The sequence below is a fragment of the Anthonomus grandis genome, chromosome 5 (genome assembly GCF_022605725.1).
Source record: "Anthonomus grandis grandis chromosome 5, icAntGran1.3, whole genome shotgun sequence".
Lineage (NCBI taxonomy): Eukaryota > Metazoa > Arthropoda > Insecta > Coleoptera > Curculionidae > Anthonomus > Anthonomus grandis.
Window position 1 is genome coordinate 24,956,027 of NC_065550.1, and position 11,384 is coordinate 24,967,410.

The 11,384-nt window shown below is 32.3% G+C and overlaps 1 protein-coding gene across 7 annotated transcripts in view; it reads right to left on the minus strand.

Annotated features, from left to right (window-relative positions):
• The window catches only part of LOC126736849 (transcriptional enhancer factor TEF-1), a 166,326-nt gene extending 155,757 nt beyond the window's left edge, over positions 1-10,569 (minus strand). For 4 of the 7 annotated variants that reach the window (XM_050441408.1, XM_050441402.1, XM_050441401.1 and 1 more), the window contains exon 1: positions 10,404-10,569. The gene's annotated coding sequence lies outside the window, so the exon portion shown is untranslated. Of the gene's footprint in view, positions 1-9,842; positions 10,239-10,403 lie in introns of those variants that run through there. The other 3 variants (XM_050441410.1, XM_050441409.1, XM_050441403.1) reach the window with 2 other exon arrangements.
• Between the last annotated feature and the right edge of the window lie 815 nt (positions 10,570-11,384).

Below are 11,384 nucleotides of genomic sequence, written 5' to 3' on the forward strand. Positions count from 1 at the left end.
ACTTATAATCGGCAACAGACAAAAAACAAAGTAAATATATAAATAAAAAGTAAATAAATAAATTAATTTTAATGAATAGGTTAGATTCTTCTTTTCTTTTTCTTCTTTTTTATGTAGCCATTGCATACTTTAAATAGAACCTAGTTTAACTAAACTTGTACTGGAACAACACACGAACCTCTGAACTACGTTCAACGAAGAACTGCAGTTTAGTATAACTTAAATTGAACCACTGCTTGTACAACCGGGCCTTAGATGTATTGTGTACATATGGAAAGCGGTTTACAGCGAATGAAATCGTTGGTGACGTGGGATTTGCTGAGCAACCACGCACATCTAAAACTATAAAAAGTAGAAAAGGTAATAAAATGACAAAAATAAGTTTTTATCTTAGCAATCCTATTCCCTCAAACTAAGAATAAGGTCCGATTTTTACGTAATTTTACGTACACCCTTTAAGCTATCCCAACCCCTTGAACTTTGGAGTTTGTATAGTTTTAATTGAGCGGTTTACTGAAATAAAACTCAGGGTGATGTCCATGTAAATATCTGCCAGAATCATACATTTTATTTTAGTGAAATTATTGTCATTTAATACAATTTTTGCATACTACGCAAATTGTAGGCACGTTGGCAACACTGCCTACAATTTTTACGCAATTTTATAACAGCCTTTTCGAGTTTTCGTTTCGAATATTAATGAATGAATTTCTGTCAAAATAAATGACACCATTTATCGATGTTGCCAATTTGACTTTTGATTTTGTAACTGAAATTAGTGTTTTAAGAAATTTTTTGTAAATTATGCTGTTTATCTGTGAACAAGTTATTTATGTGAAAACTTTTCCATTTAACATTACATTTGCAAGGGGCAATTATACTATGACAATCCCATTTTTTTACACTATTTGTGAACACCTAAAGTGTGTTCAAGGGCGTCGCCAGAGAGGGACAGGGGGGGCAGCCGCCCCCCCCTAGAGACCTAGAGGTTAACGCTAAACCAGTCATCCGGCTAATTGAAACTTTACTTTTGAAAACGTATATTTCGTAACTTATCACTTATTAATTTCTAATTTCAGTTAATAATTAGGCTATTAGGTAACTTCAATCTAAGATAAGGCTTTACTATACCTATACATATTGACATTTCGGGGGCTCGAAGCGCTCGCAAGTGAAAAGCAAATTGAAACGATTACGCTCACTTTGAGCCAAGAACCTACATATACTACGGAAAACGTACGACTTTGCCAAAGACGCCCAGTATCTGAAAAGAAAATTCAATCATTCCTGGTTGGAAATGTACTCACCATGGCTAGCATACTCCCGCCAACAAAAAGGAGCCTTCTGTAAATTCTGTACACTATTTCCACCCAATCTGAGCTTCGTTAGAGGTGTTTTAGGTTCGTTCATTATAAGGCCGTTTTGTAAGTTCAAAGATGTTCATGAATACTGCAGAAAACACGCAGATACTCACTTTCATAAGACGGCATTGGAAGCAACTAAATCTTTTCTTGATAATGTGCCAGTAGATGTGCAAATTAACAAATACTCTCAGGAAAGTCTTGAAAAAAACAGGAAAATTATAAGATCGATTATTTCCTGCATTGCGTTTTGCGGATCCCACGACCTAGCATTAAGGGGGCAAGCTATGGTGATGGAATTCTGGAAGGGCTGTATAGGATGCGAATTGACGCAGGAGACACTATTTTAAAAAACCATCTTGAGCATGGAAAGAAAAATGCAAGTTATCGATCGGTTGACATCCAGAATGAGATTATCAGTATTTGTGGAGATGTTGTTAAGGCCGATTGCATCAAAAATGTGAAGATATCGCAAGCATATAGCATTTTAGCAGACGAAACAGCGGATATCTTTGGAAAGGATCAGCTCTCAGTTGGCATAAGATATTTTGATGAGGAAACCAGCAACATTGAAGAAGTATTCCTCGGATTTGCTGAGCTTACAGCCTTGGACGCTAAATCGATTGCCACGGCAATAAACGAATTCCTGACGAAAGAGGATCTCGATCCAGATAAATGCGTTGGTTTGAGATTCGATGGTTGTTCCACGATGTCTGGAAAAGAAGGTGGCGTTCAGTCTATTTTGCGTAAAAAATACAAGAAAGCATTATTTTTCCATTGCTCGTCACACAAACTCAACCTGGTAATCAATGATCTGAATGCTCTGCCGGAGATCCGAAATACAGTTGGGGCCATCAAAGATATAATTATATTTTTTCGTGAATCGGTTCTAGGAAGAAAATTAATACTGCTGCGAAACAAGGTGAAGCGAGAAATACAAGAGCATCAGAGTTTTTAAAGAGAACTTTTGTGATATAATGCAGGCACTAGAAACCCTGTCTCGAGATGGCAATATTGCGACAAGGAAACATGCATAACAGCTCCATGCTGCAGCTTCCAACGTTTCGTTTATTTTTAGCCTTGGATTGATAGCCAAATATTCCGCTCTTTTAGAACCAACAGTAAACGTGCGGTCCATAACAATTCGTTATTTGGACTCAATTATAAATTCCCTAGAAATAAGGTTTTCTGAAGAAAATAGACCATAATTTACTTTGTCAAAACTACATCCTGCGCAAATGAAAAACATTTCTTTGGAAGAACTTGAAGAGGCTTGCGAGGAATTTAAAAATTTTTACGGTGTTACAAATATCCAAAATGAGATAGAGCTTTGGAAAAAAATATGGGAAGAAAAACCAGAATTGGTCAAAATGAGTGTTGTAGACATCCTCAAGGAAACTGATGATTTCTTTCCTGAAATTAAGAAGGCTTTACAGATCCTTGTTGCATTACCTTGTACGACTTGTACAGTTGAAAGGTCATTTAGTAGCCTTAGGAGAATCAAAACCTGGTTGAGGAGCACCATGTCTGAAACTCGACTCAATGGCCTCGCTATGATGAGTGTACACAGGCAACACATTTTTAAAAACTTGGACGATTTTGTTTACAAAGTGACTAACGAATTCGCAAAGAACCCTAGAAGATTATGTTTCAATTGATTTTCATGTAAATATTTTGATCGGTTTTTATTTTTTTTAATTAAAATTTTTGTTTTTTGTCTTTAGTTCTTTCATGCTGCCCCTCCTTTGCTTAGCGGCTGGCGACGCCCTTGAGTGTATTCTGAATGAACATAATATATACTGATTTACGAGCTATTGTCTATGCAAATATTCGCTAGAAGCATACATTTTATTTTATTGAAGTTATTTTCATATAATTTTTGACATAGTTCAGATAGACATTTCATAAAATATGGTAAAAAATCGTTTTGAACATTCTTAAAAAAAAAGTTGGTTTTTAAAAATTGTGGGCCCATTGGCAACACCGCCGTAAAGTCTTTATTACACAAATTTTCGTTGTTGCCGATTTGACTTTTGATTTTGTAACTGAAATTAGTGTTTTAGAAGCGTTTTTTGTGAATTTTGCTGTTTAAACAAATTAGTGATATGTTTGAACAAATTATTATAGTTTCAGCTTTTCAATTTAAAATTGAATTAACTTTGCCGCCATTATACTATGACAAAATCATTTTTTTTTACATCATTTATCAATAAAGTGTGTTGCGATTGAACATACTACTTGAATTTCCCTTGAATGAATTTCTATAGATGGTTGTAAGTTGTAAGTTATAATATCGCCGTTGCCCACTTGACGGAAGTGAAGTTTTTATTTTAGAGCTGTTTTTGTATAAACAAATTAGTGTAAATTCCCTATAAATAATTTCTTAATTTTAACTTAATTCTTAATAATGATTGCCTAAAATTTGACAAATAGGATGAATAAAAATTTCCTATTAACATGTCGCTGCCCTAGTATTACAAGGGTGTATGTAACAAATTTGGAAATTTTTAGATTTTGGAATAACACAGTTCTATGTGTAATAAGGTATACATAGAACCTTTTAAAACTAAAATTAAGCAAACAGTAATCTCAGAATCATAAAAAAACCAAAGGTGTATGTCCTAAAAATTTCAAAATTCAGTAACATAGTACTATGTTGAACTATATACTCATTTTTTAAATTTTTTTTTGGTGTTTGAGTATAACAAGGTACTATGTTGCAACATACACCCTTGTAAGTCTAAATTTTTGGTGTTATTCGTGTGATTTTGTATTTTTAAGGTTAGGTTTTTCAGTATTATTTATATTTTGCGGAGTAACGTCGTGTATGTTTTTGTATTTTTTTAACATGAAAAATGAATAGCAGTAATGAGGGATCTGATATTTGTGATGATTATGATTCTGACAAAGATGCAGAATATAAACCACCTCAAAAGAAGTCTAAAAAACACATAAGGTAGGTGTAAGACAATTTTTTTTATAGTTCCAAGAACACGTATTCTAATATTTTTAGCATTACAATACGGGGTAAGAAAATTGATATTCCTTGTCAACCGGAGACTTCGGACTCTGAGCCTAAGTTTAATGAGGGTTTAAACAATAAAAGCATTGGCAAGTAAGAGAAAATTTCCAGGTAACTTTTTGCTCTTACTTATTATTTTTAAGGCCGTGGTATCATCATTATTAAATTTGTAAATAACCTTACAGTGCAGTAGATCGGCAGTTATTCCCAACCCAACTTAACCCTAAGGCACATTTTACGGACTATTCCCAGGACCGCTCCCTAGAACATTCCATAGACCACCCTGACGAAGTTTCCATAGAACCTCCCATACAAAGCTCCTTAGAAACCCCGAGGGAGTATCTAGTGGATGATCCCCTACATCGGCCCAATAATCACGTAGTCGAAAACCCCGTACAACACCTTGTTGAAAATGAAGATATAGAGCCCGATATAGTGGTGCAAAAAACTAAAAAAAAGCTCTCACGTAAAAGAACTAGGAACTTGAAATCCTGGGCACAAAATATTCGAAAAGAAAAATATGATAGGGGACTGGAATACGTGTCATCAAGAAAAAAGCTTCGTCCTGCTAGAAACATTGTAACAAAAAAGATTGTTTGAATAGATGTTACTTTAAGTGTGCTACAAAAATAGGTGAAGACGATAGAAAAGAAATTTTTTCAAACTATTATAAGCTAGCTGCCAACGAAAGAGAATGTTTATATTAAATACGACGACCAAGAGTACAGTTGAAAGAAGAGGAAAGGGAAAAAATTCGGAAAATTCAAGAAAAAATATATATTTTATTTTAAATAATAATAATAATAATAATAATAAGACTTTTATTAATCACCAGAAAAATAAAAAATTACAATTCTGTTATAAACCAAATGCATATCACATATTGAATAGTTCGTTCTTTACAAAGAGCACATTTAATGTGTATTGAAACAATTAAAAAATATCTATAGAACTTAAATTTTATACAAATACAAATAAAATTCCAGAAGGTGACTAAAATAGGCCATTTTTTCAGACTTCCAGGGAACAACCCCTGCGAGATTCCCTGAATTCTGTTGAGGCCTTATAGATATTTAATATTTATAAATTATAAATGACACTTATAAATAATAAACAAAAGCATTTTCCCAGTTAAAGAAAAAAGAAGAAAGTTAATACAACACGAATAAAAAGCATACTGATGGGATAAGGAGAGCATAGGAAAAGGAACTGGAATTGGACAAGGAAAAGCTTGGCACATATAAATAATTCGATTTTATAATTTAAAAATAAAAATAAAAAACAATTTTTTATTATAAATACTTAAGTGAGTAATTTGTTATTGATTTATTAGAATTAGTTTAGTTTTCATTTTAAAAGTTTTTTCTGACATGGTATAATCATTTATACAATATTTGTTAGTATAATGTGCTATTAAGTAAGAAAATGATCTCTTAAAAAATTCTTTATTGTGTGAAGGAATAATTAATAATTGTTTTCTTCTAATATTCAAGTTGTGCACGTCAGTCCGATATCTAACTTTTCGATGTAAATATGAAGGAATCCTTGACTTAAGAATTTTGAAAAAGAAGCAAATAAGATGCAACACTCTACGATTGTACATATTTAACCACCCCGCAACCTTTAGCTTATGTGAAATATGTTCTCTCCTGCTTATGCCATATACAAACCTAAGACAGGAATTCTGAAGTTTTTGTATTCTATATGAGTCAGAAGGGCAAGGGCCATAGATGGTGTCACAAAAATTTAATTGGGATAGTACCAATGTTTCACAAAGCATTTTTCTTATAGGCAAATTTAGGTAATTCCTTTGCGAAAAAATAATTTTTAGTGCGGAGTACCCACTTTTCATTTTAAGAGTAACATGATCCTTAAATCTTAGTTTGTAATCCATTAAAAGTCCAAGATTCTTAGCAGAATTTTTAAAAGTTATGTTGTCAATTAAAAGTTATGTTGTCAGTTGCAAATTATTTAAAATATTTGTTCGTTTATTATCACTACAAAAAAGAATGACTGTGGACTTAGTGGGATTAACTTTAAAAGTAACTTTTGCGTTTCTATAAATAAATTGTTAAGGTCTTCATTAATTTTTATATTAGCCTGCCAAACATCAGTATCTTTAAAAGAGAAATAGATCTGGGTGTCGTCCGCGTAGTTATGATGTTTACAATATGTTATCTTCTTTGTTATCTGAGATGTGTAAAGTGTGTAGAGTAATATGCCAAAATGCTACCCTGCGGAACACCGCTGACTACGTCTAGAAACCCCGATTCATTATCATTCAAAATCACCCGCTGTTTACGATCTGACAAAAAAGAAGATATTAAAGTTACAGCCGACTCACAAAATCCCACATAATGCAAAATTGATAAAAGTATCTGATGATTAACCATATCGAAAGCTTTAGTAAAATCTAGTAAAATTAATACGGTTGCTTGACTATTATCAAGGACTCTAAATATATCATCAGACATTTGAGTCAACGCGGTGGCACAGCTATACCCTTTACGGAAGCCAGATTGATATTCAGGAATCAAATTATTATTCTTTAGATAGTCCAATATCTGTTGCTCCATAATTTTCTCAATTACTTTAGAAAAAACAGAAAGAACGGAGACTGATCGAAGATCGAAAGAAATTCATATGCCAAATAATAATAGAATACAGGTCTGCAAAGATTTTTACTGTGGAAAACTAGGTATAAGCCAAAAACCCATATATACCGTCCATAATCATGCAACGAGTTCCCACACACTCAATAAAATTACACAGGGACAACATAAAAACAAGTGTATTCCTGAAGAGTCGATAAATCTGGTAAAAAAAACATATTAAAATGTTTCCAGTAATAGAGAGTCATTATTGCCGGGCAGAAACCAAAAGAAAATACCTAAAAGGTGACCTGTCCATTAAAAAATGTATAACCTATACGAAGAATATATAGCAGGAAAAGGTCTAATTCCCGTGAAATTTCACAAATATCGTGAAATTTTCTGCACCGAGTTTAATTACTCTTTTAATAAACCAATAAAAGATTTATGTGATCTGTGTGTCGAAGTTGAATTAAATAAAAAAGAAAATACGTTAACTGACGAAAAGAGAGAAGAATTTGATAAGCATATTAATGAAAAAAATCTTATGAGAGAGGAGAAAAAAAGACAGAGAAAGTGGCATACCAATTTTAAATTTTGACTTAGAAAATGTTTTAACTTGTCCAAAGGGTGGCGTAAAAAACTTCTTTTATAAGTCCAAACTTAACTCTTACAACTTGACTGCACATCTTTCAGTGGACCAAAAAGTTTATTGTGCAGATTGCTCGGAAGCTATTCGTAGCCGTTCTGGTAATGACATCGCAAGCGCTGTCTACAAAATTCTTAAAAGGATTACAGAGGATTATCCTCTAATAGAAGAATTAATTTTGTGGAGCGATAGCTGCGTCCCACAAAATCGTAATAGCTTGATGAGTTATGCTATTGCTCATCTTTTACAAGTCAGCTCGAGTTTAAAGAAGATTACAATGAAATTTTCCGTACCAGGTCACTCGTGCGTCCAGGAAGTCGATTCGGTTCATAGCTCAATTGAGCGCACTTTACGTAAATCTGAACATTCATCTCCCATTTCTTTAATTAGGATACTTCTTAAAGTTAATTCCAGAAAACCGTATACCATTCTTCAAATAAGGGAACAAGATTATTTCGATTTTAATCACTATTTCGCTAAATTGAATTATAAATCTGTTCCATTTTTAAAGGTGGTTGGTTTAGAATTTAACAAACAACCGTTTTATCAAATAAACGATCAGGTCTCCTTTTCTGATGCTGAATATAAATCTTTAAGTTTAAGATTAAGAAATGGTCGTCGCCGTCAATGCCATGTAACCGCAGAAAGTCTTAGTGAAGATATTCCCGAAACACTGAGAAAGAATGATTCTGTAGTAACACTTGCACAAAACAAAGTAGATGCTTTAAAATCTATGTTTAACTGGATGCCAAAAAATGACGTAGCTTATTATGAGACCATTTTTAGTAGAGTAAGCACAAACAAAAAATAAAATATTAGGTATAAGTTTTTGATATGTTTAATGCTTTTTCATTTCTTTTGAGTTTTAGTGCATTCTTTTAAACCTTAAGAATTCGAGTTTATTTCATTTAAGTTGAAGGTACAAAGTTCTACGTTACCAATATCTAATTTTTTTTAAATTTCGTAAAAATTACGGAGTCCTATGTTTTTTCGTTTAAATAAATAAAACCAATAAAAAACCAAAAATCTGCAGATTTTCGTTTTATTCCATATACCTTTTAGCTATAAGAATCATCAAAAATTAAAAGAACTTAAAAGGCACTCAAATGTAAGTAGATTTAAAATGCTTTTTTTTAATATTGATTTTCTCAAAATTGGTAATTTGTAACATAAGACTATGTAATACTAGGGCAGCGATGTGGCAATGCTGCAACAATATGTTTCAGAATCCCCACCATTAATTGTTTGAAATGTCATTTGTCATTGTTACGTCAACCTGCTTATTAACTAATTAGCTTGAGAACTCTTAATTTAAGTTATCACAGATATTTAGATATTTTGAGTATTGGAATTATTTTTATCATTTTTGGAATATGTTTACACGTCACAAATGTCATGTGTAATTTTAAATGTAAACACAACGTAAACTTTTGCAAGTAACTTCTCACAATATTACTTATTACACCACTATATTTACAAAAAAGAATATGTTATTACGCCGTTGCCAATGTTAACATTTTTTCCATATAATTAAAATAAAATTATTATGATGCAATTATTAAATGCTGTCAAAAAGTGCTTAATAAAAGTATGACAAATATAAAAGTATACAATTAGTACAGGTGCTAGGTATAAAAATCGATCTATATATGGCAACACAGCAAAGATATTAGACTCCCCACCCGTCAAATATAAAATGTCACCTGTCACTGTTATGTCAAAATATTTTTTTTTTATTTACTTCATGTAAATAATGTATAAGGGTGGTTTGTATAATGTGTTTAAATAAAATATCGTATTTTCTTATATATTTAATGTATATATAATATAATAACAATTTATAAGGACTAAAGAGGACCAAGTTTATTAAAATACAAAAGGATACAATGAATGTTTATCTTCATGCAAAAATAATCACTTCTACCAATCACTTCAAAAGACACAAGGTAAAAATCACTTCTGCATATTTCTGAAATAAAAAAACTTAATTAAGTCACACTTAATGTAATGTACAGGGTGTTTCATTTAGTTTTTTAATAACGAGAGCTATTACTAAACATGTAATAATAATGAGATGTCCAGATTATAAGGGGCAGGAAATCGGTGTTTTGCCATCAGCAATATTTATAAGCTTTTTATGTAATTTAAACAGATTTAATGCGTAAAATATATCTAATTTTTGTAAATGAAATCACAATAACTAATTTTTAACTACGTACAGACTAATTGCAGCTTGAAAATTCCTGATTCAAGAATACCTATCATAAGTACTCCAGTTTCAAGTCCAGGTAATTCCGAAAAGTCTTTTTTACAATTAGGTCCTATGTTTACACTTCACAAGAAATTACCCTTATGAGTCATTTTAAATATGTAAACTTTTACAAGTATCTTTTTCACAATAATATCCACTACACCACTATATTTACAGAACGTAAACTAGTAAAAATCACACATTCTATCACTAGAATGATTCATTGGTTATGGAAGGTCGGACTCAAGCGAAAATGACAAAAACGAACCGCGAATTTTCGACATAAACCACCGAAAAAAAAAACCGTAAACAAATTCGAGCGCGACAACAATATTCGGAAATTGAAGTGCTCACACGAATCGCGCCGATGTTGTCTGTTGTTCCTCGTCAGAAGTTGGGAACAGCAAGCACGACAAGTATGTAAAGTATTGTTGGAATTATCGACACATTACAACACTTTCGGCCGATATTTACGCAGAAATACATCGGGCACTGTATGAAATACGCATTAATACGATCGGGTACTTACCAAAATCAAAATCTGGGGGCACTACGGCGGATTTCACGCTAATTAGGACGGATTTTAGTCCGTTATAACGAAGAGTTTGTCTGTTTGTGGTATGCGAGGAATGGTACAAAGAATCTAGACAACGCGAACACTACGGCGCACACTGATGCGCGCATAGTAAGCGTTCCGGCGAAGCCAGTTTGTTGCCAGTCCCAGACCCCTCTCTACGTTTATTGAATTTAATTGAGAGATGATTCCCGTGGCGACACCTTTTATTTACTTAATTTATTAAGCCAATTGAAGGCGGGAAAAAAGTAGGAATCTGTTGAGCCATTCGAAATTTCAATGAACAAATTTATTCTATAGTCTATACAGGGTGTCCGGAAATTACGCGTCAGGATTTAGGTGGGCAATTCTACATAAAAAATTCTATAAAACTTTTCCGAAAGCTCAAAATAATTTTTTTTATTCTTTTTTAATAACTTTTTTCTAAGAAAGAAGAAAAGAAAGAAAATGTGCTATATTACGTAAGAATAATCTTGTGTACAAGCATCCTACAAGCTAAAAAAACAAAACAAAAATACAATTTCAAAAATTGACAAAACAATGAACAAATTTAAACACAAGAAGACAAAACTTTTTGAACATACTTGAATTAAAGATAATTAAATAAAACAATCAATTCCTAAATAAAGGTAAACTTGTTGACAAAACTAGAGAAGAAAAAAGGAAAAAAAAACTTTCCAACATGTCCAAGGGTAAAACCTATTATTAAAAAAGTCATCCAGGTTATAATATGCCTTAGGCAATAAAAGCGACTTTATTTCTCTTTTAAATTTCTTAACATCCGATATATGTCTAACACATAGAGGAACATGATTGTAAATTTTTTTACTTATGTAAATTAATGAGTTTTTGGTAAGGGAAGACGTAGGAATAGGTAGGGGAACATCATTTACACGACGAGTCAAATGGCCAGTGTCAGAGGGTAGTTTGGGAATT